The sequence below is a fragment of the Neopelma chrysocephalum genome, unplaced genomic scaffold (assembly GCF_003984885.1).
Source record: "Neopelma chrysocephalum unplaced genomic scaffold, ASM398488v2 Primary Assembly neopelma1_60, whole genome shotgun sequence".
NCBI lineage: Eukaryota > Metazoa > Chordata > Aves > Passeriformes > Pipridae > Neopelma > Neopelma chrysocephalum.
The window spans coordinates 13982731-14010630 of record NW_020897715.1 but is presented as its reverse complement, the minus strand read 5'-3'; the positions used below and the strand labels follow the sequence as shown (position 1 = coordinate 14010630).

Here is a 27900-nt window from a genome sequence, read left to right as displayed (position 1 = left end):
TTCAAGACAGCCACGTGTGCCCCACAGCGATGGCTAGGAAGTCACGGTTGGCCGTGACTTTGGTACAGGACCGGCTCTTAAGGCCAGCCGTGCTGGCCTTAATTTAGCAGATAATGGCTGAGTAACCCAGAGGCATGTGTAAGGCAGGAACAGAAAGTGTTTGCCTTGTTTTCCTAACAAAATTGCGCTCTGGCCGCGTGCCTTTCAGTTTTTCAGCCATCATCTGCAGTACAAAATAGCAGTGAGGGCTTTGAAGTTTCTCTGCAGGTCAGGTGAGGCAGGCCTGCAGTGCCACCAAGAGCAAAGGGGATAGCAGGGAGGTGGTAAAAAGCTGCTTTCATATGCAGCAAAACAGTGAGAGAATCTGTCATGGTGCAGGGTGAGATGCAGGTAATAAGTAATAACCTTCTCTTACCTCCCTGAAGTTTGTAGTGCCTGCTGCTCAGGGATAAAACCTGCCAATCTTTCATGTCTACTTGTGATGAAACAGAGTCATGGGCTGACAGAGAGAAACAAAGTCGGGGTGCCGGAAAAGCATTTGTGGTCATTGCATTTCTTCTGGGGGTGTTTGCACACATTCATGCCCAAAGCCTCTGTCATCCTGGAATTTGTTTCACCAAAACACAGCCCTGCACCTTGCACCTAAGGGGGTAATTTGCTGCAATTAGGTCTTCCCTTGCTGCTGTGGGTTCCCCCCTGCTGTGGGAGGGCAGTGGGCAAGAGCACAGAGCCAGCATGCACCACCTGGTGTTGGGGCCAGCAGCGATTTGCACAGAGGTGAGCGCTGCAGGAAGGACAAAAATCGGGAGGCATGTTTTCTGTGTGTTAGTTCAGGAGAATATTGCAGCTCTTTTATCCAGGAAAGATGCATGGGGAGAGGATGTTTTCCTGTGGTAGCTTGATTGTCCTTTTTTCCCAGTGAAAAGCAGAAGCAGCACCTTGATGCATTCTTCCTGTTCTCAGATGGAGTAAAACTTGCCTGGCTTTTCAGAGGGAGACACATTGCAATGTTTGGGTAAAAGATGCTACAAAACAGGGTGAAGTTTTATTCTGGCCCACAAAGCCCAGATAAATGGTCAAGATTTAGGTTTAATTCATGACAGAGAGATTCTGGCTCAGAAATTTCCATCAATTTCGGGAGTGATGTACTCTGATCATCTATGCAAGGGGCACATTTCTGTAAAGAATCTGTATTTGTTTTTCTCCCACCGTCTCCCCACTATTTTTTTCTCTTTTATCTCTAAAATCAGGGAACTTTAAATACCTCTTCTCTTTCACCTTTTTTTCTTTTGTTCCCAACCTTGGTTTTGTTTCTGGACTAGAATGCCTGATACAATCATGCAAAGGTCTTTTATTTATGTTTGGCTGGGAGCTGACCAGATGCCCCAGCCTGTGAAATAATCACCATCTGTTGATTGTAATTGCAAGGCAAAAGCCAAAAGCCTGGAGGGTTTTTTCAATGATGTATTCAAAGAACTACAGCTTGACTTTTCTGAATAAAAACAAAAGCTGCTGCTTTGGGTCAGACCTTTTTTTTCCTTTTTTTTAATACATCCCCACATGCTGAATGCCTATGAATAGCTCTGCTACTCATTCCCTCCTTATCAGAAGCGATTTGGCTTCGCACTTTCTGGATTTTTTCATTCCTGTCAGAGAAGGTGGCACCATCACTGGGCCCTGGTGCATTGCGTCCATCCTGCAGCTCGACACTTCAGTGGGGAACACGCTTGTCTGAGGTTCCCCACAAACTGAGTTTCTTCTCTTCTTCTTTTTGTCTCTCTGACATCTTGCCATTCTCACATCAGTCAAAGATGTCCCTGGGGAAGAAGGACAATGCCGAATACTGCAGGTGCAGTGAGAATCAATAATTCATTTAATCATAAATTAATAAATGATGATGCTGCTTGGGGAGAAGGGGAGGAAAAGAAAGAACATTAATAAAGTGGTTTCCAGATCAATTCCACAACTCTGAGAGACTGAAGGAAGGCTCCAGAGGGCCTGAACTTGATAATTGTCAAGATCTGTAGGAGTCCCTCACTACCATCATTGCTGCTGCTTGCGTTTAATTCAGTGATACGGCTGTTACCTGCCCCCTCTGCTCTGGAACTTGGAGGCTGCAGAACATTGGTATTTGCAGGATGCTGAGTAAAATGCCTCTGGGTGGGGCAAGTGAGCTGTATTGAAGTTTTTCTGCTTGCTGGATAAAAGCATTGCAGTTCAAGTGCTTCTGCCAGGCATTAAGAGAAAAGCAGGTCTCTAGTGTTAGCCCCTCAACAGCTGAGTTTGTTTCTCTGGGAACATGGGATACAACTGAATATTGTTGCCACTGGGTGACCTGGAAACACTTGGTGTTATGCTGACCCTACCCAAAATACATAGGGCGAATGCACATGTGCATCTCATCTGCTTGACACTACAGCATATGAAGGCAGGGCAAGCCAGGATTTAACCATTAGAAAATGAGGAATAAATTTAATAAGGATGTTGAGTGTATTAACCTCCAGAAAATGGCTCTCGGGCAGGCAATGCCTTTTTATTCTAGTAAGTGGACAGATTCCCATCCTGCAGTAGTGGGCGTAATGGGTAGCCAAATTTGTCACAAGCTGCCACCAAGCAGAATGTTTCTCTCCAGTGTGCTCTCCCCTTCCCTGTGCCTGCAGTAGTGCAGAGCTTTCACAGCAGCTTAGATGAAGGTCTTCGGAGCTGCTGAGTACTATTACTCTATTTTTCACCTTCATTGGCTCTTAAGTAACAGACATGGACATCTAGTGACATGGGGGTTGGATTTGTCTTTTTGAAAATATGTATGACCCAACTTTGTTTCTCCCTGGATTTAGTGTGCTGTGGGTGTACCCGCAGTTTGAGCTGGCTTAAATTTCTATGAGACATAAAAATGTTCATTTTTGAATGTGCTTGTAGTACCTGTTTTCTGTGCCCCTTCTTTCCTGTTAGTTGAGTTGCTTCTGATTTTCACTGATGCAGAAGCAGAACCAGGCCAACTTATTTCATAAAATCATATATGCTGAGTTAGAAGGGACTCAACTGGATCGTCAAGTCCAGCTCCTGACCCTGCACAGAACACCCCAAGAGTCACACCATGTGCTTGAGAGCATTGTCCAAATGCTTCTTGAACTCAGACAGGCTTGGTGCTGAGACCATTTCCTTGAGGAGCCTGTTCCAGTGCCCAACCACTCTCTGGGTGAAGAACTTTTTCCTGATATCCAACCTAAACCTCCCCCAACTCAGCTTCATACCACTTCCTCCAATTCTGTCACTAGTCACTAGAGTAAAGAGATTGGTACTCTCCCCTCCATTTTGCCTCATTTCCTGGTATAAGGACTAATTTTTTTCTTTTCCTTTTGGTTTAATCTCATAACTCCTAGTTATTACCTGTTTTCAGTCTGCAGTGTTCACATGCATCAAGTGTATTTTACAGTTTACTTCCTTAGGTTTGTTCCTTAATAAACTGTACACATTTGACCCTTCTTGGTCTTCTTTATATATTCTTCCATGTCTGTTTATCAACCACTTCTGATTTTTTCTAGTTTGCTGCTCATCTATTGCTTATGAGGAAATACTGATGGAACTAATTAAATTGAATCATTGGACTGATTGCATTGAAATGGTGCAGAAACTCTTCCCTCTCTCCTTCCTTTTGTCATGATGAGATGCCCCTCTGTTTACCACCCAAAATTGCAAAAGCCTGTTTTGCTAATATAGCACATCAAGATTTTTTATTTGCTTCTTTTCTGCAACCTCAAGTCTCAAAGAACAAAACAGTTTCCATGCTATCTCCCTCTTGCTGAGTTTCCATCTTTTGGATTATTGCTCTCAAGGGACATTACCTGTTTTTTTCCCATGTTGTTGAGTTCAGCTTGTGTCTTTGATGAGTCTAGATTCAGTCATCCTCTCTCCCACTCCTGCTACTCTCTGCTTTAACTTTCAGACCATTGGCCTTGCACGCTTACTTTTAAGGAGCTCTGTGTTTGTCAAGGGCCTCTGTCTTTGTCTTCCATTATAGTTGCAATTTCTCTGCAGGGTGACAGCTGCAAATTTCATGGATAGTTAGTTTGTTTTCCTGTGACACCAGCTTATTAAGAGCAACATGGATGCAAACCCTTTGGCACGTCATTTGTCGTTTCCCAGTCCAGCAAAGCATATTTTCTTTTGGTACCTCTGGACAGTTTTTGATCCACGGGCTGTTGGTTGTAGTGAAACTGATGCAGTTGGGCAGTGTCAAATCCTTCAATTCCTAAAGCTCCAAATTCTCTTTACTACCTTTCCTCTGTGTGTTAATTGTGCATGTGTATTAAAAAGCAAAAGACTTTCACTTGTGTATTTCATGTGATTTTATTCTTTAGATTCTTAGTGACCCTTCATATTTGTTTCATTATTTCACTAGGCACAGATATCGACTTAAAATTAAATATTGCCAGCTCTATTCCTTATTGAAAATCTTTATTATGTTTGCTTTTTAGTTGGTTGTGTGGAGCCTCCCTAGCTCAGTGTAAATTGTCAGATTATTTGTCACTAGGATAACACGTTTGTCAATGCCTCGCCGTAACAAATTAGGCTCCTGATCCTGCATACATTTATGCAGGTGCTTATATGTATAGATTGCTTAACATTCAGCCCTGTATTAGTTCTGTTGAAGTGAAAAATACTTCTAAAAAATGTCTCTGTCTTTTCTGGATTAACTTGTAGGATGCTGCTTGCTTTATTTCATTTGTGGACACATAATTCTTCAAGTTCTTTTTGCTTTTCCTTTTTTAAACTTGCTTTTTTTTTCATTCTTTCTAGTCCAAACTTCCTCTCGTTATTCTTCTGGCTAGAGACAGATTTAAAAAAGCTGCTCAGCCATTTCTGAACTATTAATTTCATCCTCATCCTCATTTATTAATGAACCCACCTTCTTTCTGGTGCTGCTTCTCCCCCTGATGAATTTGTAAATCCCTTCTTATTCTCTTCAGTGCCTTAGGCAACATAAATTCATTTGCTTTTTTTCCCTTGCCCTTATTTTTTCCCTACATCCTTAACTGACTCTATACTCTTGTTTAGTCACAATCTCTACTTTCATTTGCAGCATAGGACTTTTCTTGTGGATTTTCTTAATGAAGAGGCATCAGTAGGAAAACACCATGCTGTACATTACTGCACACTATACTATAAACTGAAATGTTTCATTTAAAAATCCTGTGTTGTGGAGCTTTCTCGTAGTCAGTTTATGTTAGGAACAGTCACTGCATAGTAAAATCAGTGGTTTAGTTTTAGAATATCTTTTGCTTAATTTTTTAAAGCTCTCAGCACAGCTTGAGCAGGGCAAGACAGGCAGCTTAGGAAATGGGAATTCCTCTGCTTTTTGAGTGGTTTCATCCACAGTGCTGTGTTGACTGTTCATTTAAGGGCTGCTCTTCTTTCCTAGTAGGAGATACAAAAAAAGCTTCCTTTTTAAGGGGAGTTTTTCTAACTCAACCGGGGCGGTGGGGATCTGTGAGTGTTTCAGCCTCTTGTTGCTCAGGAGAAAGCAGATAGCCAAGAGGAAACCTAGGCTGAAACACTGAGTGACTGTAAAAGGGGAGAAGAGGCAGGAGGTCTTTCCATCCTTCCAAGCTCTGCTTTAACACAGGTTGGCAACAGTGCCATACTTTAAAACAGGCATGGTCTCTGATCTCCATCAGCACGTTAGGCAGGGAGAAATGTCCCATGACCACTGTGGCTGTTGCTACTAGAGATGGTAATCCTGTTCTTGGGGAGCAAGAAGAATGTCTGAAGAATGTCTGGTGGAGGAGTTGCTTCACAAGGTCTGGAAAAAAAATAAACCTGGAGGCTAAATTTAGAGACTCATTGGAGAAAACCCATTCAGCCAAGACTGATCATGTGGCCTGGAAAAATGCCTGTGACTCAGCTCATGTGAATGGGGCTGTGCTACTGACTTGCCTTCTAACCTTGGAGAAGCCTCTCCTGTGTTCAGTTTCCCCATCTATAAAACAGGGACAGTGACAGGGGGTTGTGGGGGTTTGCCCAACTCCTGACTGTGAAATGCTCCAAGAAACTGAGTTAAAATGTAAATGTTTCTTTCTTGTTGAGAGTCAGAGTGAAGGTTTTGGTGGTGTGGGGCAGGAAGAAGTGGGTTGTATTTAATGGTTCTCACCACCTATTTTGGGGGTGCTCTTACCCACCTTTCTCCCTCCCTTCCTCCCTATGTGGGTGCCAGGGAGCGCAGCTATGGATAAGCAAAACGTAATGAGATCATGAGTTCTCATATGACTCTGGGACCAGAAGCCATTGTCCCTTCATCTTCCCATATCACTCTTGGCATCTTTCACGCACTTCCTGAAGATGGACAAGTTGGTAGTCAAGTAGAGTCCTCAGGAGGTGAAAAAAAAATGCACAAAATAGGCTTAAAAATAGAGATTACCTTCATAGACCTATACTTTCTCCCTTTGTCTGTGCCCCATAGCGTTGGGCTAAATGAGGGCAGGGAGTCTTCTGGAGTTCTGGTCACTTATGTTGGTTGTTTGTTCAGAGGAAATGTCTTTTTGTTTACATGGGGGAGAGAGAAGCTTAGAGAAGAAACCTGGCACAGAGCAGTTGGGATTTGGTTAATCTGCTTAGAAATACATTAATCGGAGGATCAGATGCTGTCAACAATACTCTTTCCCCTCACTCTCTTCCCCCTTTTAGTACCTTCCTCATCACTGCTCCCACTACTCCGCACCCTCCTCCTGCTGTGTCTTCTCTCCCCTGCTGTGAAAGCCAGGGAGTAATGAAAGACAAGGAGATTAAAACAAAATTAACAAATAAAATATAAATCCTAGATCTAAATGAAAATTAAAAATGGATCTTCATCTGTTTATTTGTTTCTCTAAAAATAGCCTTCTAACCCAGCCAAAATAAATGTAGCCAGGATTTCCCTGGAAAGTTCTGGGGAAAATAGTCAGGTCCCAAAAGATGAGCAACCAGTGGAAATAGTATCTGTCTGCTTTCCCCTCTGACTCCATCCGTCTACCCCCACTTCCACTGGAGCCTGCAGGAGAAGCTATGGGGCCACACAGAGACATGACATTATCATGGCATTATGACAGTGACTGGAGAAAGGACTACTTCAAACTGCCAACCCTCATTGCCTTCAGCAGGAACAGCAGGTACTCAGCTTCTGGCTATCATCTCTTTTCTAAAGATGGGCATCCATAATTGTCAGCAGTCACAATTTAGTGGGTGCTGTGATTAGACATGGAGCCAGGCAGTTCAGTTTCTCTTTTGGGCAGTTGGGATAATAATACACACAAGGATATTACCTGTGTGGGGAGAGAAGCTCTGAAAGAAGGTGTCACTGTTAATGGAACATTCATCAACATCTTATTGCTTTCCTGCCTGGCCTCTGGTGAGTTGGAAAGGAGACTCAAAGGTGTTATCCCGTGGCTACATGGAGCCAAGGTTGACTCTGAGTTTGCTTCTCTCTGAGCTGTGTTGTTGTAGAATAACTGTTGTCAGAGGAGCTTTTGTTCTACATGCACTGTCTTCTAACATTTTTGTTTTATGAATTTTTCAAGAAAAGCACAAGAACAAAAAGCATTGCAGTGAACAAGCTATCAGTACCAACTGGGGGATAAAGAAAGACGTAGATAGCTACTGCTATCTACTCTTAATATTTGCATTGAACACACGGTCTTTTATATTCCTGGGTTTTGTTCTCAGATGTGGAGCACTCTGATTCATTCTCTGTTGGAAGGTATAATCATAGGCAATGCAGGATGTGTGGTGTGGCTTACCTAATTTCAGGGATCTCCTGGCCTTTGAGCCATTGTTTTAACAGCATTACAGTTGCATTAATTTTGGAGATTTTGCAATCTCATGTTAATCCAAATTCCATTGAAGTCAGTACACAGACACCCATTGTCTTAAGCTGGGGTTGGTTCAGGTCATTGCTCTTCAAATTGTGCTGAGGGAAAGGATGAGAATAAAGGGAAGGATGCAGTGGTATATCAGAGCTCAGCTTTTTGTGCTTTCATGAGTGAAGTAAGGGCTGTCTAAGAAGGAAACTGAGGTGGTAAATGTTTTCACAGGAGAATTAGGGGGTTTTTTGAGAGAGCAGGAGGCATGAGGAGAACACAAGGCTGCTGCCTAAGGGGGCAGCAGTACTTTCCCAAAAAGGGAACAGCAGAGTGCTTTGTCCATCATCCCTTCTACAGGAAGGCGTGTCCTTGTGCCAGTTTCCCTGCTTGTGCCACGTTCCCTCATGCTAGAACACTGCACTGAAAAAAAAGGAGAATCTCTGGTTCTCCTCAATCTGCTTTAGAGGAAGATCCAGAGGAAACAGTGCTGTTCCCCTGTGCATACACATGAGCAGATGCACACAGCTATCTGAGGACATGTGGAACCCCTTAAAGTTGGTGCACCCCATCTCTTCTTGGCCTGCCTCCTGTATTCCCCCAGCCACTGAGGTGCACTGTGACGCAGCTGCCTGCTAAGTGTGGCTGTCAGGGTGAGTGGTGGTGTCTGCTGGCCGTGCCCTGTGGGTGCTTCACAGGCCTCTTTTTCCTAAGGGATTATTTGTAGTGTTGATCTCATGATGGGTACTATAGTGTGAACAAACCATTTATGCTCTGGAGCAACAGCTTCAAAAGATGAGGGTTTGAGTGTAGGACTTACAACCAACAAGTGGTCATAAGACTTTCCTGAAGGTTGTGTCCAGACCTTGTGCCAGTAAGGCAGAAATGTTGAGTTAGCACACTCACAAATTCCTGTGTCTTGGCTTTCTCCCAGCAAGCGGGAGATAGGGAGCCAATAAATCTCTCAGAGACATGTCTTTGACAGCAGCCCCATACACACGAACTGCTCTATTGCTCCTGGTTGGGAGCTGAGGCTTTGATACCTGCTGGATGAGATTATAGCACTGAATCAGTGCATTTAGGGATTTGTCTGTCTGAGCAAAGGAGAGTGTGATAGCATTACTGGATCCATTCTGTTCAGCATGAGTTAGAGGTATGATGTGTTAGCACAGATCTTGCTGTGACCTGCTATCAGGAAAGTATACAATGTTCTTTCCAGCATGGCATTACTGCTGGTTTTACCCTGCTAGCTGGATTAAACCTAGTATAGACTCATGCTGTGTCTGGATTTTGCTAAGGACAGATACTTGTGGGTTTGGGGCTAGCCTATATCTCTAAAATGTTGTGTGGAGTTGGTCCATGTTTTCACTTGGCAGGTACTTTATTATCCATGATTTTTCTCTGTCTGAGATCAGCCACTGCTTTTTCCATCCTCTTAATAGCAGTGGCTTTGCTGGGTCTTGCCTTAGGCCCCATAACTGGGCTACTGGTTGGAATCTGGATTGCAGCAGATATTCAGATACAGAAGACCTTCAAGGAGGCATCTTTTCCCATGTACTTTCTCCCTGGAGTGTCATGAAGGAGGTATGAAAGAAGAGTTGCTCCCTACCAGCCTCTTCCCCTGCCCAGGGTGTTGCCATTGGCTTCCTTGCTCATAGCCAAGACCTGAAACGACACCAGTTCACAGTCTGATGTGCTCCCTCTCAGGCTAAATGTTGTATGTTGGTGTGGATGGTGGACAGTCTGTTGGTGGACTGAAAAGGGAGTTTGGAAACACTGGGGAGATTGTCCATTCCAGTGTGGCTACATACAACACATGCACTAAAGCTGAGCAAGCTATAGGTCCCTATGGGCAAATGGGCTTCCTACACGTCTTTTTTTCTTCTGTGACCTCCTTCACATCTCCTGGAGTCTGTCCCCACAACTGAAGCAGGTATTGCTGCAGAAGCTTGAGATCTTGCGACATCTTTCAGGCCAGTGACATGTGGACTGTGGTCTGGGAGACTGAGGTGAGCACTAAGTAAGCAAACTGTATTATTAAATAGGAACTTCAAGAAACTCAGTGATTTCATGCAGCTACTCTCCAAAAATCAGAGTGGATTGTGGGCCAAAAAGTTCAGGCACCACCAATCTGGTCTGTGTGCTGCTCAAGCCGAGTACCTGAGTTAAGTCTCAGGTACCTGGTAAGTATCTGGTTAAGTCTCAGTCAACTCTATGCCCTGCATTTAAAAGCTGCATGAGGTGGAGTTTTCACAGTCTCCATGGAGCAGTTTGTTTCAGAGCTTTGCTGTTGTCACAGCTAGATAGCTAGTCTGAGACCTCACTGCAAATTTTGTTGCTAATAAAGATGATTGGTGGGGAAAAGAGAACTATTTTTCTCATGCAAATTAAAAGCATACTACATTTATCTTTTAGCTTTTTTCTATCTATTTTTCTTCTGTTTCTTTTCTGTCCCTTTGATGTATCTCCCTATCTCTATCTCATTTCCTGCATCCCTTCTTCTACGATGATCACTTTCTCCATTCACAGGGAGCAGAAAGAAGCTCTGTTGTGCTTTCTGGGTTCCTACTTAATCCTGCCTGATCTCCCATGTTAGAAGGCTCCTTTCCCTCTGCTACTTTTGTGTGTGGTACAGATGAGTATGGCAGAACCCTGCAGAGGGTCCTGTGCTTTCGGGATGCCTCCCAGGCAGTGCCTGCGGCCCCATCTCCTCCCTCTCTTAACCCAAAAAGTTTGTGCTCAGATGCTCATGAGTTATCGCTCATTTCTTCTAGCATGGTGATGCCTGGAGCTTTCAAATATGTTCATTAATTAGGCCTCCTGGGGTGTATTCCCTGCTGCCCGCTATGTGTACGTATGTGGAGCTGGCAGAGGGGAGGAGAGGGCATGCCTGGCTCTGGAGCATACGCTGTGCATCCCGCCGGTTTGCAGGCTCGCTTTAGCAGTTGGTCATTCCTTAAAGCCTCATCCCCCTGCAGAACTGGAGAGAGCCTGAGATGCCTTAGAGGGGCAAAGAGACGCAATCGGGTTTGACAGGATTTGCACCACAAATTAAGTGCTGAGTGTTCACGTTTGACACTCCAGCTCCATGGAGCTTTTGGGTAGCCCTTCGCGGAGAAATCTGTCAGAATCCCAAAGATCCAGAAAGCAGGTGAAAAACCACTCTGTCACCTCCTGTTTTTCACTTCTCAGAGGATGCAAACCACCAAAATTGGTGCTGCATGGCCTTGTCAGCTCCAGCGAGCACCCTGACTCCATTGCACTGAGTAGGAAGGTACTCTCATGGCCGGGAGCTTGCACGCTGCCACCCGTCATCTCACACCTCCATGTTTGGTGTCTAATTTTAGATGTAATGGGGATGTGGAAAGAGCACCACCATTCCTCTTGATTGATTAAAAGAAAAAGTATGAACCAAACGCATTTAATTATGTAGAGCCAGGGATGTTCTTGCCAAAAGACTAACACAAGCTTGGTTTCATCTGATAAATTTCTACTTCCCGAAGGTAGATGTATTTTCTTCATCTGTCCTCTATGGTTGTGTATTCTTGCTACATGTGCTATCTGAAGCAATGCTGTCTTTCAGCCTAGCAGAAGTGCTTTAGTCCATTGTTGTATTGCTTCCTAGAGCCTGAAAAAGACTTTAACATTTTGTGACATGAGCACAGAAATACATATCTGTAGCTCCTACTATAATGAGAGCTCATCAAGCCAGTCTAAAAAGCTGTTCCTTTGGGGAAAGTCATCCCTGGATGGGCAGCAGCCTTGTGCCAGTCTCAGTACAGCACAGCCTCCCACAATACCACCTTGTCATTTGAGCTGAATTCCTTCCCTATGGACTGTGTTTACTGTGAACATACCTAGCATCCCGGGACCCCTGGTGGCCTAGTGGTTAGCATGCGGGGCTCTCACCGCTGCGACCCAGGTTCGATTCCCAGTCCCCCCAGGCAGATGGAGCCCGTTAGCTCTGTGAGGCCATCCATCTATGAGAAGGTCACTCTAAACAAACCTACGTCCTGAGGACCTCACTGCCATTGTCCAAGCTTGCTTGGCCCCGGCAGATGAACCTTAGGATTAAAGGGTGGGCTCAGTTCAGCGCAGGCTGTGTCTCACCTAAAAAACCCATTGCGCAGGCTGGAAAGGTAAAAAAGACCTTTCCCAAAATCTTCGTTCGCGAAGACTGGCCATTACAATTACCTAGCATCCCTGTGGCAGCATTAAAAGACAACTCCTGAGCTTCTGTGGTTCTAGGAATTACCCAGTGTAGTGCTAGTCTTTCTCCAACTCTTCGTTCCTCCTGCTCACAGACTACTCTTGTCCTCCTGTATTGTTCTTTAGCCATTCCACATCCTGTTTAGAGATAACCAAATTAGCTGTGGAGATACGGGGCTCTTGCAGAGGCATCCAGTGGGCAGCCTTTCCACATATCTCTGTGGGTGTGTGTTTTAAGCCATGCTGATTTAACTCCACAATCTCTCTCTGAGTAGCCATCAAGTGTACACTGTTGCATTTATTACTCTCTGCTTTTCAAGAAATGTTTTCCCCGGGGTCATATTCTAGTTTGCGAACTATTGCTTTGAGTATTTATTGCTTTCAAACGGCATCTAGGCCTCAGGGTATGGTTTCTATTCCTTCCATTTATCTCTCTGCTTGTTCATCTGCTTTCCTTTGATACCACATGCCCAAGCAGCACAAAGAACTTGTGGGGTGAGGGGACACTGCCCCAGTTCCCAGCCAGGCAAATGGAGGCAGGGAGCGAGGTGGCAGTCAGATGTGCTGCCTGGACTGCTGCTGAGGTGGATGGAGAGGTCAGAGGTTGTCCCTGCTTCCCTTTCCCTGCCAGAGGTTACCATCAGTTCACATCGTCAGCACGGCTGCCTGCCTTCTTGCTCTTGAGCCTGATTCTCTCAGTGTTACCTACGGTAGAAAAAAATTCACTCTTACCATTAATGAGGATCTTTTTGCTAGAGCTGTGTGGGAGAGCTATTACACTAGCAGTTATGCTGGCAGGTCTGAGGGGGGTACAGGGGTATGAAGAGTGGGAGGGATGCTCACCTTTACCTTGGGAGTAGCCAGATGCAGAAGCATGTATGGCCTCAGCATAAGCTACTACCCCTTTTCTCCCAGCAGATCCAAACTGCAGAGCCCAAGATTCGAACCCACATAGAGATTTTTTGGTGGCAGGCCAGACTTTGATGAAGTAAGTTTTAGCTTTCTGACTTTAGGTTGGTTTATATTAGCTGGTTTTTGTGGAGTCCCAGAAGCAGCCTGCAACACTTGAAAGATTGTACCAAGGGCTGGAAACCCCTCCTCCACCAGGCAAAATCACCTTTATGTTTATATGAGCGTGTGCAGCAGCTTCTCCCTCATGTTGTCATTTTTGAACTGGGGAGAGCTGGTGTGAGCACTTGCAGAAGGCAAGGAAACCAGGTTGGATGAATACTGTTGAAGCAAATTCAGGCTTATTATTCAAACAGATGTTCATGAATATATTTTGCCATACTTGCAGAGTCTTAATTGTAATCTGACTTGATGGGCACATGAGTTTAAAAGTAGAAGACTGAATTTATGGAAGGAGAGATGATTTGGGAGATGAACTATCAAGCTCAGCTCTGGGTTCATGTCTGGCTCTGCACAAGCATGGGCAAGTCACTAGGGTTTATTGCTCCCTGCCTCCCCTGGATCCCAGGGGTGCTCAGATCCTGCTGGCAGAACACATCTGCCTCCTGAGCAGGACTCTTTGTGTGCTGAATTCCATGTTCATTCATAATTGTTTTCTTTGCTTTCCATTCTTTAAAATATAGTGGACATTTGCCACCTTTTTATCCTTCTACCTGTCCCTCCCCTTCCGCAAGTGGAGGCCTCTCCTCCATTCCTCTTCTGTTTTCCCAGCTTCCATGGGAAGCTGTTAAAACCTTTCTTGGTGGTGCTTCTCCTGCAAAACCAGGTCTCTGTGAAGTTTTGATGACACAATGACTTCACTGCCTGGTGAACAAGAAGAGAATCTGGGAAAGAAGTCAAAGTGTGATTCTACTACAATGACTATTATTATTTCCATTAGCAGATATGGCAGGAAAAGTTATGATAAAGAAGGGAAAGATAAGTGCGATTTGTATGTGTTTAAACTCTTCTGTGCATTTTTTTCCTTTTATTTCTTTTTCTTTCTGAATACAAGTACTGATTTAAAGCTAGGGACAGATTGCTTCTTTTTTCACCCAGAGTCTGGTGATACCAGGGTTGCCCACTGTGTGAGGCAACACAGCATATTCATTCTCACACAGTACCTACCACACAGCACCTACCACACAGCAGGTAGCAGTCTTGACTGCAGATGAGATGTCCTCTCCTCTGTTGGCATCTAGAGGGTCAGAGAGGCATCAGCACCTCCCTGAGGGGGACACCCCCCTCCAAGAGCTGTGCTGGCTACCCAAGCATCTTCCTCGCCCAGTAGGTACGTGAGCAGTGCTCACCTCAGCTGGCACGGTAGTTCATCTGGCGTGGACCCAGCTGGCTGCAGGTGAAGGCAACCTCCTGAGGATGGTCTCAGGTGGAGGATTTGGAAGGAAATGAGCCTGAGAGTGCAAAAAAGGGGGTAGGAGAAAGGCTGCTTTGTGATGGTAACTGCTAGCGTAACTGTGCTGAGGCAGCTGTTAAAAACAGTGATGCTCAAAAAGAAAGTTTTACCCCTTATGGTAAACAATGTGGTACCACAGACTCTAGAGATGGAAACCTCCTGCTCAGCCTACTGAAGAGCTGTAAGATAGCAGCTGGTAAGAGAGCAAATGGCTCCAAAAATACTTATAAAAACACCTCTGCACATGCTGCATGGTCCCTTGGTTCCCCCTCCAGGCAAACAAAAAGGGAGCACAGAAAACTGAGTAAAATTGAGGGCTCAGCCTTGTGCTCTGTGTTCCTAAATGAGAACCTTTGTATCAGGGTGGCACAGGGTAGTTTGGGAACCGTCCTTCCTTCCATGATGCAAAATATTTTGGTGAATCCTCTGAAACAGTTGCTCTGCCACGGTGAGTTGTGGCAGCCCAGACCACGTCAAGCACAGATTGTTCTTTCCTCAGGGCTGTGCCTCTCATGACTGTTAAAACTGGGGGCATTTGCAGGCACAAACAAGCTTGACATGGGGGCTCACCTGCAGATTTGGTGTGAGTCCCTGCCAGCATTTCCAAGGCACTTGGGTGAAGGTTGAGGCCAGTGATATTTTTGATGCCTGTGAATAAGATTTGGTTTCAAAAAGGTACAACTGGGCAAGTTGAGCCAAGCTGTGACCTTGCCCCACTAGCTAAGCCCTGCTAAACAGGGAAGCGCTGTTTGCAAATCTCCCACTTGTTCCTGCTTGCTCGGGGTTTGCTTCCCAGGACCACAGAGAGAGTGGCAGTACTCTGAAATGGGACCCAGAGACTCCCAGCATGAGCCTTTCCCAGCTGTTGGGAACCACAACAAGGTTTCTCTGAGCTTTAAGAATACATGGGGAGAGCAGTGAGTACCTGCTCTTGGCTTCAAGAGAAAAGAAAGAGTTTGGGGAGACTTCTTTATGCAGAGTAGCACTGATCTGAGCTTTTAATAATGCAGTGGACTTGTAACTGTTCCAAACTGTGAGATTTTCAAATTAATTTTTAATCCATGGTTTAACATTAAAGATTAACATGTGTGTTTCAAATTTCAGAAAGGGAATTTACCCCCGAAAGGTTAAAACTTCCTTCAGTAGCTTCTTACGTTTTGTTCTATTTTACATTTTCTTTTTTTTAATCTTAATCTCCCCTGGCTGCATAAAACAAACAAACAAAACAATGACAACAACAAAAAACCACACACCCCCAAAAAACCCCAAACATTGTAAAGGGAAAACTCACCATACAGGCTGTGCTTAGGGAATTTTCAACTTGTTGTTAAACCAGTGTCCAAGTGGACTCTTTCATATTAATGCTGCTCTGTGTGCTCTTAGACTTGGCAGAAGAAACAACATCTGTGTGAAAAACTGAGCCAGCTGTGTAAAAAAAAAAAATGTTAGTTCAGAGCAGTTGTGTACTTTGCTACTTGGGCATAAGCAACTTCTTGCATCTGTTACAGAGTGAAAATTTGCAAAGTGTTTTCCTGAGACTTTAACTCTAAAAGACAAGGGAAGCTTGTAGGAGTTTTATGTTTGCAAAAGTTAGCAGCTCTTGGAAAAGGGAATTCAGGACATCATGGGAGGGGAAGAAGAGAGGGCAAGCATAAAATCAGACAGCACTGTGAGGCTTGGTCACCTGTCAACTCTCAGATCTTGGCATGAGAAAATAAGGTGCTAAGGAGAGAGGCACATTGTCGTGTACAGCAACAGCAGTAGCAGCATTTGCAAAGTCTCTTTTCTGCATTTCAAGTAGGTTATGATGGTAGTCTATGTTATTTGAAAAGCTACTTAAGAGGTTTGGAGCATTTGACATGTCCTTGAGGGAGCCTGCTTTGTGCCTCCCAGCCCGGAGAGCTTTGGGGCAGGGCCGCTAGCAGAAAATGTTTGCTCTTGGAATCATGTTGGCCTCCAGTAGAGCTGAACATAGTGAAACTTCTTGGTTATTTTTTTTCTCCTCGATAAGATGTGTGTGTGTTAATTTGAAATCAATACTAAGACTTGGTACAGTGGTGGAGAGAGTGATTAATAGGCAGAGCATGGGCCATGAATCAGGTGCTGAAGTCCTGTTCCTGTCTCGCCATTGACCTGCTGCTTGGTGTTTAGGTGAGTTATACCCTCTCTTCATCTTGGTTTTCCTCACTGCAAAATGGAGACTGCATTGCCCCAGAGCCTTACCTCCTGTCATGTTTTAGAGCTACCAGTGCAACTTTCTGCACTTGAGTTTTTTCAGCATGACCCAGCTAGGGTGCCTGAGGGCTGGCACTGGCTGGAGGTGAAAATGCACAGCATTTGTGAACAGTCAGGCTCAGTGATCTTAGCTTGGATGCTTAGAGCTGCAGATGCTTCAAGCCTGGGTACTCCATGAGCAGGGAGGGCCTCCCAGCTTTGGGACTTGTTTCCCTTTGCGCCCTGTGCTGGTACTTACCCACGTGCCGAAAGGACACACCGCAGATGGACAGCAGATTTGTATTAATCTGACTGTGTACATTTCATCTATTTGTCCTGCTTCCACCATACAATGTGAGAATGGATAGCCCAAGTGGCTGGACAGTCAGCAGCACTTGCACCAAAGCTTTGGGTTTTGGTGTAGGGAGGTGGGAAGATGGCACTTCCAGGGGACAGGGAGCATGGACTGACTCATTCTGAGAAAGGACTGCAAAGTGCTTAAACAGATGTGTTCCTGTGGCTTATGTGTGGAAGTCTCTGTGCTTGACACTGGCCATTTGAGCAACATGAGGACCAAACTTCACATGGAAACATCTATACCTCCAGAACTCTGGGTGTTTCTGTGAGAAGATTGTGAGGGAGTTGTTTGTACCTAAAGCTGGTAACAAACTGGATGTCTATTCCAGGCAACTTCTAATGTACCCTCTCTGTTTCATTTCACATCACAATGAGAGTCCAGATCTTTTAATAGAAGGACCAAAAATCAGGGGATATCTCCACTGGGAAAAGATACTATTCATATGATGTTGAAAGACCTTAGCATATTAAGTATGCACGTATGTATACACTGTACTGTTACTGCATAAAATTATGCAAAGTCAGAATTTATGTATTATCTAAATATATGGCAAAAGTTTAAATGGATTGAAATAAAGTGGTTTTACCTTATTGAACTCAAGTGTGCCAATATTACCATAATTAAATGGGGAAGTCAAAGTAATTCATTTTGTCTTCACTCACTGAAAATGTCATCAAAGTTGATATTCTTACAACCTATTTTGATTTTAATGAAAACTCTTCTTTTCCCAGTGGAAAATTGTCCTTTTACAACCTCTTTCAGACAGCTCAACTCATAATCTGAAACATTCAATTACTGACCTGACATTTGCCAGAGCAAAAGACAAATTTGGGTTTTCGTTTCTTTCCAATTTAAATGAAAAAGAGCCTGCCTTTTTTTTTCCTTTCTGTTTGCTTGTTTTTAATATTTTTAATAATTTTAAATTCAAAGTAGTTTGGGATTAATGAAGTTTAAGATATGGAAGTCTAATGTCTTTGAATATGCCCGTGAAAACTAGTTTCAATCTGACTGCTTTTGGACACTTCGACTGCTTTTGTCAGTCTTGTCTGGAGCATCACATGTAAGACAGGGAAGTTCCGTTGTGATTTTGCACACTGTCACTTAAAGGCTCTCTCTCCTACCAGTGGGCCACAGGAGTTTTTTTATTAAAATGGATGCAAACGTGATTAGACCTTTAAGCCCCAATTTGGCAAGATACTTACACATGTGCTTAGTTTTTAAACATTAAATATATTTCCACTAACTTAACTGCCTTTAGTGGAATTTCTAGGACATATCAAATCCTCTTGGGCATTAGTGTCTGGCTGAGCAGCCCCAGCTCCATGCAGGCAGTCTGCTGGCCGTGCAGGTGGCAGCCTTGGTGAAGCAGGATGCACAGTCAACTAACAGAGCAGGAAAATTTTTAGGGAACTCAAAGGCATGGTGAACAACAAAGATCATTGGCCAAGTATCTTTGCACTTGCAAAGCTTGTGAACTCCACAGGATGAGAGCATTTCATGCACAAGACACAAAACAGATAGCCAACATGTTGGCATTGCCTCAGCCAAAACTTGGGGATTGCTCGATCAGATCCTTTAAGAATCTGACACTCATTCTGGTGACAGTCCTTCCTTACTTCAAGGAGAATAGCATCAGTCTATAAATGAAAACTTTTCTTCTCAGAAAGGGCTGCTTTCTGTCTCCTTGGGGATTGCTTTTATTTTCAGTTATTTAATTTTATTTTGTCGTGTCTTAGGCAGCTCTTTGTTAAGGAACCAGCCCATCACAATACCCCTTAGGCCATCATCATAAGCAATCATGGGGTGATGATGATTCTGGAATATCCTGGTAACAGGGCAAGACAGGTAAGGTGGGTACCACAGGAATTATTTGGGGGAGCTCCCCTGCATTTATCTTGGAGAAGTGAGGCCATTTCTTGGGAATTATTTCATATCCCCAAGCCCCACTGTCCATGGTGCCCTAAACTTCCTTAACCCCAATCCCAGCTCCCATACTGCTACTGCAGGTTCACAGTCCTCACCCTGAGCCTTTCCTTCCCAGCTCCTCTCCAACCTGATCTAGGCCTGGCCCAGCCTTCACTGTCCCCCTTGCAGGGCAGCTTGCCTACAAAGGAAGCCCCACCTTCTTGGAGTCCCCATCCAAGCCCTGCTGTGGCCTCAGTGGCTTTGTGTCATACAGCACCTCTGCGTGTGTGGGTGCACTCCTGTTTGTTGTGGAGCCCATCAACATCTGGGTGGGTGGATGCATTGTCTTCCTATTGTCTTGCTGCCTTTGCTATTTCTGGAAGATGCAGCAGCACCAGCAAGCCCTGGGTTTCATGTGGCCACCTAAGGTTCCTAGAGGACTCCCAGATGATGTCAGTGGTGCCGTCAGGGAGGGAGACACAACACAGCATGTCCCTTGATCTTAACCCAGCCTGTGCCTAATAGGGAAAGCTCTGTCTCTTTTTTGTCAATCACTCTCTGCTCTTCCTCCTTTTGGAGGAGGATGAACATAGCTCTTGGTGCTTTGGGTAAAAGTGGTTGGCTAAACCATAGGTTGAGACTATTTGCACTGGAATTTGACCTAATGATGGTTGTCTCAGGCAGCTGCACTCCATACTCTTGCTTTTCCCCACCACACAAAAGTTGTATATTCCAGCCTGCGCACCCATTCATCCTGCCTTCCCCTGTGCCAGCTCCCCTTATTGGACTTTAATCTCATTCCTTATGGGCTCTGTCCTTCCCATTCAATATACCATTGAACATATTTAAACCTTGAGTTGTTTTCCCTTATTAAGCAGTTTATCACTGTTGCAACTTTTTTTTTTTTTTTTTAGCCAGCAGAGAAGGAAGAAATTTATTCTTTTGACCATAAATCATTTACAAAGCTGCTGGGCTGTTAATGTATTTTTTATGTCTCGGCAAATAGAAAATAGAAGTGAGTGTCTTAGTAGAGCTTTGCCGACCTGTTTTAATTTCAGCTTCCTAACCCTGACTCTCTGTTCCCCAGTCTTGGGAGCAGATACACTTCTCTTGCAGAGGCACCAGTGGATACCTTCTCCTGAAGGAGACAACTTTGCTGTATCAGCAATGTCACGTGCTGTTGCCAGCACTTGGCACTGATCCGCAGCGTGACACATCTCTGCTGACTGGGCTGTGCTGGGAGAATGCTAGCAAAGAAATGGGATCAGGGAGGGGGGAACTTGAGCCTATTTTTGCTTTTAGATCCTGGGAAGAGCTCTAATTAGACTCACACTCTGGGGTAAGCAAATTACATGCAGCTCTCAATTTATCCCATGCATCCTCATCCTGTACTTTTCATGTTTGGGCTCATCTGGCTTCAGGTGTAGCTACAGATACCCATGGGGATGCTTGAGGATGCTTTCAGAGACAATGATTGGCCATGGTGATGCTTTCCAAATGTTAAGAGCTGGCTCTTGTGAGGTTTTGCAACCTGCTTCAGGAAAATGAAGCCAATATATGCCTTTGCCACTCTCAGTCAATTCTGTGCCTTTTTCCTCTTTTAGGAAATGTAGGTAAAAATCTTTGTGTAAAAGGTGCATTTTCCTTTCTGGTGTGCTGTGACAAGCAGTAAGATAATTAAGAGGAGGGATGTGGGAGGTTTAAGTTGGCATTTGAGCTAGATGAATGGGAAAGTCTGCAGCTCTGAGCTGTTGCTGCAGGCTTTTTGCAAACTCAAGCTGAGCTTCTCACCTTAAATGTGCTTATATGAACATTTGATAAGCTTTCATCTCCAAGTCACTTCAGCTAAAGTAACTGGCTGTGGTCCTTCAAAATGCTTCCATCCCTCGACATTCATTACTGTTGGATAATGCCTCTACTACAGCAGTGAGCAGAACAGGACAGTGTGTCTGCAATGCAGCTTTCCCCTTTCACAGCAAAGCAAGTTAACCTGTCCCCACACCTTCCTCAGCAGGTTATGCTGCTTCATGCCTGGCTGTGAGAGGGAGGCACAGCTTCCTTTCTGCTTTTACTGGCTTTGGGGCAAAATAACCTTGTGCTGGGCAACAAGGCAAATAGCAGAGGATGACAACATTTTAGGTTACTTCAAAAGGATTCCTCAGAGCTCATCTATGACAGGACTAGGAGTTAAGGAGAAGAAACTGTGTTTACCAGTCTCAGCTTTGTAGAAGACAAAGAATAGGAAGATACCTTTCTGTGCCCAGCTAAACTTTTGCTTTCCCCCTTGTCTGTGCCTGCAATTTGGAAAATGGTGCTTCAGGCATCTCTGGAGGACCTGAGCAGGGAAGGAAATGACTGGCACCCTGTTGCAAGGACACACCACTCTGTTTGTATCTTGCATATGCTGTCTCTTTGTGGCCTTAAGCCACCTTCTGTAGACAGATTGCATGCTCCTCATTTACCCACTTTAGTCCTGGAGGTATGAGTCACTGATGACTCCAATTCTGGGCACAGCCAGAAATGGACAAAATCGACATCAAATGGTCCCACAGAATGGGCTGAATTAGGCTTACGTACCCCTCCACTCTCAATTCAGGGAAACTATGAGCGAGCACTTGAGTTTCTGTTCCCCCTTGGGTCCCCTCTGGCCTTACTCATCTACTAAAGCAAAAAATTCCCCAACCTCAGTAGTGCAGCTACTCCTTGAGTCCTCTGAGAATGCTGTAAATTCAAGGACTGCCAGCTCAGATCGCAGCAGTTTCTGTTTCCAGCCAGTGCTGCATGCATCGGAAGGAAGTGTTAAACTTTCCATAATGTACTTAATTGTGCAACACTAAACCATGGAAAGGGGATTAATGCATGCCCAGAGCACAGCAATTGATTAGTTTTATCCTAGCTAATGTCATTGTAGATGCTATTTTTGTTCCTATCATTGTCCCTTTGTATTTTTATAATCTTGCTATAATACAATGCAGTTGTTTTTCTACCTCTAACTTGCATGCATACTGCATTCAGGGCAGCAAAGCTGCAAGGCATCCATCCCAGCTAGCAGGAGCTGTGAAGAAGGCAGCTCCCCTGGCAGCTTCAGCAAGGTTTCATAGAAACACATAGGAGAAGCCTGTACTGGGAGCACAGCAGGAGCCTAGAATTGGAAAGGACCATTTGGGTCATTGGCCCCCTGACACTGCATCTGTAAACCAGATTTGGGTTCTTGTTCCCACTCAGCACATATTAGCAAGCTGCTCAAACATTATGTTCTTCTCACACTTCAGAAAACTCTTTTGCAGTTCAAGACTGTGACTAATTAAACAAAAGCATTAAGATCTGTTGGAAAAGCACTGTTCAGATGCTCAGAGAGCTTAAAATCATATGATCTCTGCTACCTGGAGAGCACAGCCCCTCTTGATTCCCCTAGCAGATTTGAGTGTTCAGCAGTTCAGCAAATAAACTCTTGAGGTCTAAACCTGAGCACATGAAGATCTCACACTAATAGGGACCCGCTGAGGATACCTGAGGCTGACTGGCTTGGTCAGCAGGACCCAGGGAGTCTGTGCCAGAAATAGGAAAGGAATCGAATTCCTCAGTGTGTCATGAGAGCCCCTTTTCTACCCCTGCAAGAGCTAGTCCAGCTCCTCTGACAAGGACATGGAAGGGAACTGGCACCATTCTTGAAGTATGTACAGCTAAAAGCTTTCCTGCCTTTTTTTGGTCTTAAAGTCCAATTTTCATTCTGCCTATGGCTGCAGGTTGGGGAGGTCAACACGGGGAGATATGCTTTCTGTCACCTCAATCAGCCAGTTGTTTGAAATCATCCTGCCCACCGGCCTGCAGAGAAAGACCTATTTCTAAAAGGGAAGATGGCGGGGGTGGTAGTGACCGCTGCTCACCAGGTCAACAGCTGAGGTCACAGTGGGGTGGTCAACAGGATGTTTCCCTGCTAGTTTTCTGTCTATTTCAGAGGAGGTTATAAATGTCAAGGAAGAAGGGTCAGTGTTACCAGTTTCATGGATAGCCAGTGTCCCTGATCACTCAGTCTAGTTCTTGGCAAGAAATGCTGCAGGGCTCAAGTTCAAGATCTGTGCTCCCTTGGAGTGTTTGGTGATGCCGGTTCTACAAGCAGGGTGGAGTCTGCTGCAAGCTGCCTCCAGATACTAGACTGGATAAACACTGCATTTGGTTAGATAGATTCTGAACTAGCAACTGTAGCACATCTGGAAGGAAGTAGGATGCGCAGTCCCTGGTGAGAATGGGCAAGACCAGTATTCAAGCATCTTGATGAGCAGCCAGTTTGAATGCTGTCATATCAGTCTGGATAACTTCAGTGTCATTCGTGCTTGCAACTGCAAGCCAGGCTCCTTCCAGTTGCTGCACAAGCAGGTCCTGTGACAGAAGTATTGCTGGTGTCTGTCACTGTCTTCTCCAGCTGTGAGTCTCTCCTTTCTGGACTGTAGATTTTGCTGCTGCTCAGTGTGTTGAGTCTGCAATGTACCTCAGCTCATTTGGGGTGGGAGATGTTCCTCTTCTTTGGCACAGGAGGTACCTTTTCTCCCAGACTCAAAGATGTGAGGCAGGCCAAAGGCACAGCTCCTTGTTTTCTTTTCATCTCAGGAATGAGACCGCTCTGCAGTTTCTCCCTCCATAGCCTGCAGTTGCCAGATGGAACATTGTGTTTCTACCCTTTTCTTGGAACTTTTGTGTGACCTCATCTTTGCCTATCTAATGAGGGACCTAAAATGTCATATTGCCAAAGGTATCTTCCCCAGCATGTGGCAACAGGATTGCTTATTGCTTGGGGCGGGGGGGGGGAAGCCATTCCAGCCATTCCCTGGGTTTCAGATGCAAACTGATACAGCTTGAGGCTTTATTCTCATTTTCCCCCCAGCCACACACATTTCTGCATGTTTTCCCTTGAGGTCTGGAGATGCAGAATGGACACAGCTGAAGGTTTTTTCCATCCCTTTCACACCTTCTTCCCTCCTTCCTACCTTGCCCATTTGCTTCCCTGGCTTGCCAGCACTGCAGAGTGAACCTGTACCTCTGCCTTTGAGTATCAGGAGTTTGCTGCTATCAGGCGCCAAAAGCTGCTGACTTACCAATAATTCTAGGGGGTACTTGCGAAGTAGAGAGTGTCCGTCAGAAGGTGAGGCAAGGCAGGAACTCGACTTCCATGATATGAGTGATCCTCCAGAAAACCTTCTGTTTTTCTGAGGTCCTGGGAGATGAACACTCTGAAGATAAATAGAGTGGGGGAAGACCCTCCCTATTGCACTATACTGCAACCCAGCCAGTGGTGAGCACGTTTGCCTCTGAAAACCAGGTGCTGGGTGTGATCCAACAATAGATGAGGACTTGCCCTTAGCACAGCTTCAACAGAGTGAAGTAGCCACAGTGATTCCTGAAGGCACAGTCTCAGCCTTGTGGGCCTTGTGGTCTGTGACCATCTGCCATCATGGTGATATGGACTGGTTATTGTGCGTTGGCTGTTAATGTTACAATCTGGCCTAGTGGTGTGATCACGGTGGAAGTCCTTATTTCACTCATGGAGCTGTCAGCCAAGGTAATTTGCTGGTCTTGCTGGTGATCTCTGGCAGAGAGATGTGGCAGTGAGCGGGAACTGGGAACATTTTCAGCCAAATTAGAAGGAGTTAAGTGCTAAGATATGCCCATGTCTTTCAGCTTCACTGTATCTGGTATATTCTTAAGGTTCTGAGGCTTGCAACCCTTGCAAGGCAGCTAGCAAACGTGGCAGCATCTGACTCCTTATACCCAGCAAGGAGGCAAATGGTCATTGTGGGACTGTGTCCTCCGTGCTTGTGTCATGTTGTATGAAGTATCTACATGGACTCCTTCATGAATGCAGGGGAGGAAGCTGAGAGTGCCACTTGAAAAAAACAGAAGTGAGCCATCAAAAATGAAATCACAATGATCTGTTGCCAGAATACTTGATCCTGGAAATATGAAGAAATTCTGAAAGTGCCTCTGCAGCCAAAACATTGTTCTGCTGACTGGTTCCCTGAGAGGGGACAGAAAAATGGAGCATCTGTTGTAATTAGTGATGGGAGCTTGCTGCCTCAGGATCAAAGGAGAACATCGTTTGCTGAATCAAGCTAAGATCAAAGTGTCCTACGTACAGGAAGGGCCCATTCCTCTTTCTGCTGACAGTGGTGTATCCTGCTCTTCCTCCAGGCATGCTGCTTATAGGGATGCTTAATTACTAAGAAAGAGACTGCATATACGAGAGAGTGTAATGGCCATTGTAATCCAATTCTGAGAGACGGTTTGGTGGTGATCGATTCCTTGTCTCTCAAAAGTCATTAAACTTCTGAATGCTTAGAAAATGTCTGGATTGTGTAACTATGCAAAAGAAGAGCCTTTACAACATCCTTTGCTTGATTTTTCTGACCTCTTATGTGTAATTTGATTCAGTAGACTGGGCTGTATGTGTGTGCATATATCTATATTTGCATTTATATCTACTCAAGGGAATTCAACTTCTCATTCCTTAGGCTGAATTGAAAAATCCTTATCCCAATAGATATGCTAAATTTGAAATATCTTCCTCCCTCTCTCCCCTGCCTCCCTCCTCTTGCATTAATGCAAGGCCACATTTTTGCAACTCCTAATTTTGAAATGTTTAAACGTGTATAATCTGGCTGAGTTTTTCTACTACATATCTCCCCAGGCATACAGGTTTATAAGTGTATGCGACTTCGTGTGCATCCATTTGTGTTTTGGGCCATGAGTATTGGTGTAGAAGGATGCAGTCACACAGATACTTGCATAGATGGACAAGTGCGCGTGTAAATGTGTTACATTTTCTAGTAGTCTTGAGATGCTGTAGCTTTCAAAGAGGATTTGATCTTTGCTCTTTCAGCTGTCTCCCTGGGAGAGGAGTTGTGTTGCAGTACTGCCCCCCCAGCGCTGTGTTAACACACCAGCCACCTCCCTGTTTATGCTGGCAGAAGAGGACTTTGCCTACATTTGGTCTCCTGACTCTCCTGTCGCCTTGTCTAAGCTTACTTGTCAGAAGTGGTTGTGTGTGTTTTCCCCAGCCGTAGCCCTGCAGATGCCATTTAGCTTAACAAAAAGAATCCTTGTCTTTGAGTGCCGCCTTCCTTGCATACATCCCAGGCCAAAGAGCAACTCTGGGATGTGTGAGGCAAAGGTAAGTCTGAGGAGCTGGCTTGCCCGGTGCTTTAACATGACAGAGACAGGACAGTATGGAGTGTGTGTGAGTGTCCATCTTGCAAGCCAGGTTCAAAGCAGCTCCCCTTGGCAAAAGAAATTAATGGAGACCTCAGCTCTTCCTTGGTGCTCCCTTGCTCCATGCCATTAAAATTAAAAGGGATGCTGTGGTGCCTTAAGAGGGGGAGGAGATTACAGGGTGTTGCAGGATGAGAGTGGGGTACTGGGAGCAAAAGGAACATGTGTTTTCTTTCCTTTTCTTTTTTTTTAAATTGTTCATAAGTAGATTGGGAAATGCTTAAATGTATTGGAAATTATTTTTGCAGTGATTAAATTATGTATGTTCTATTTTAGTGTTTTTATTATTCTGCGGCATGTTTACAATCAACTAATAATAAATATTAGGAGTAGCAAGAGGATGATTAGGCATGAAGATCTCATCATCTTGATGATTGAGTGATTGATGTAACTAACCCTGCAAAGCCAACTATAAAGTGTAACTTTTCCAGTAAATTTATTCCTAGAGAATACTCACATTCAAGTATTACTTTCTCTGAATGACAAGAATTTGAATGTGTGGGGTTTTCTAAGAGGGTAAAAAGGAAGGGATAAGGGATGGGACTGAAGAACACATATTGCTGTTCCAAATAAGATGAGAAATTTGTTTTCCTCTCGTGGAGAGCTTCTCATTAAATCTATGCCAAACATGGCAGAAGAGCTTTCTGCACCATGTTGATGAGAGAGGTTAATCCAATAAACGTTCAAAACATTGTGAATCCCTGCACACCGTTTAGCACATAGGTGACGCCAGACTGGATGAGTAGTCATGGCAATACCTCCTTCAAATTTAGGCCTGCAGAAAACAATTCCTTATCAGGGTCATATTCAGTAAGAGGCATCTCCAAAGTTGACATGGATCAATTCTGGGCTTTGGGCTACTGCCACTGCCTGGCCAGCCATAAGAAAGTGAGGAGTCCAAATCCATTCCCAGAATGTTGCCCACAGACACAACTGGAAGGCAGGTGCCTTGTAATAAGGGTGATGGTTATTGCTGGCTCTTCAAATTATTTACTTCTGCTTGTTGCTGAGAGCCTTGCATAGGAGATTGATGGATTAAGGTTTCACCAGCTGTTCCTCATCCAGCCACCTAATTCTCTGTGATGTTATCAGTGGCAATGAAATGTTTCCCTATGAATTTCCAAACTTTTCCATATTTTTAAATATGTCCCAAAACTGTGAGGAAAGTTGGAGTTAGTTTTTTTGTTGTTGTTTTGTTTTGTGGGTTTTTTTATTATTATTATTTTATTTTTATTTTTGTTTTTCCCCAAAGTAAGAAATTTTCACTTGAATTTCACTTGGAGAAATTGAAGCAGAATTTTGTCTAGCTCTATTCTGAAGCATTTTTGAGCCTCCCTGAACTACCTGGGGCTTTGGAGATGAAGGAAGGAATAGAAGTTCAGAGGAGGTGCTTGAGTATTCACAATGTCCTGGGGTATTGCAACTCCAGAACAGTCAGTGCAAACCCTGGAACACATCGTAGGCTGTTCAAGTGCTAGAAAATTTGTATTTGTAGCATCTGAAGGTCAGCACTTCCAGCCTCTGAGCACACCATCTCTTTAAGGTAGTGTGGGAAGGATCGCAGCAGACAAGCATGTGGGAGACCACTCAGCTTTTTCTCAGACATTAGCCTGTTCAATTTCTTTGTAGTTCAGATAGAAAACTATTCTTATGAAACATTGCACCTTCAGCAAAACAGCGTGTCTTGGTAGAAAATAGAAACTTTGCTGGCAGCCCTTCCCTGAGTCAGCAAGAGAATAGGGTGGCCCACAGACTGC

The 27900-nt window shown here is 44.5% G+C and overlaps 1 protein-coding gene across 2 annotated transcripts in view; it reads left to right on the top strand.

The window, feature by feature from the left end:
- The window catches only part of IGSF11 (immunoglobulin superfamily member 11), a 102436-nt gene that overhangs the window by 66015 nt on the left and 8521 nt on the right, over positions 1–27900 (top strand). The window lies entirely within an intron of this gene.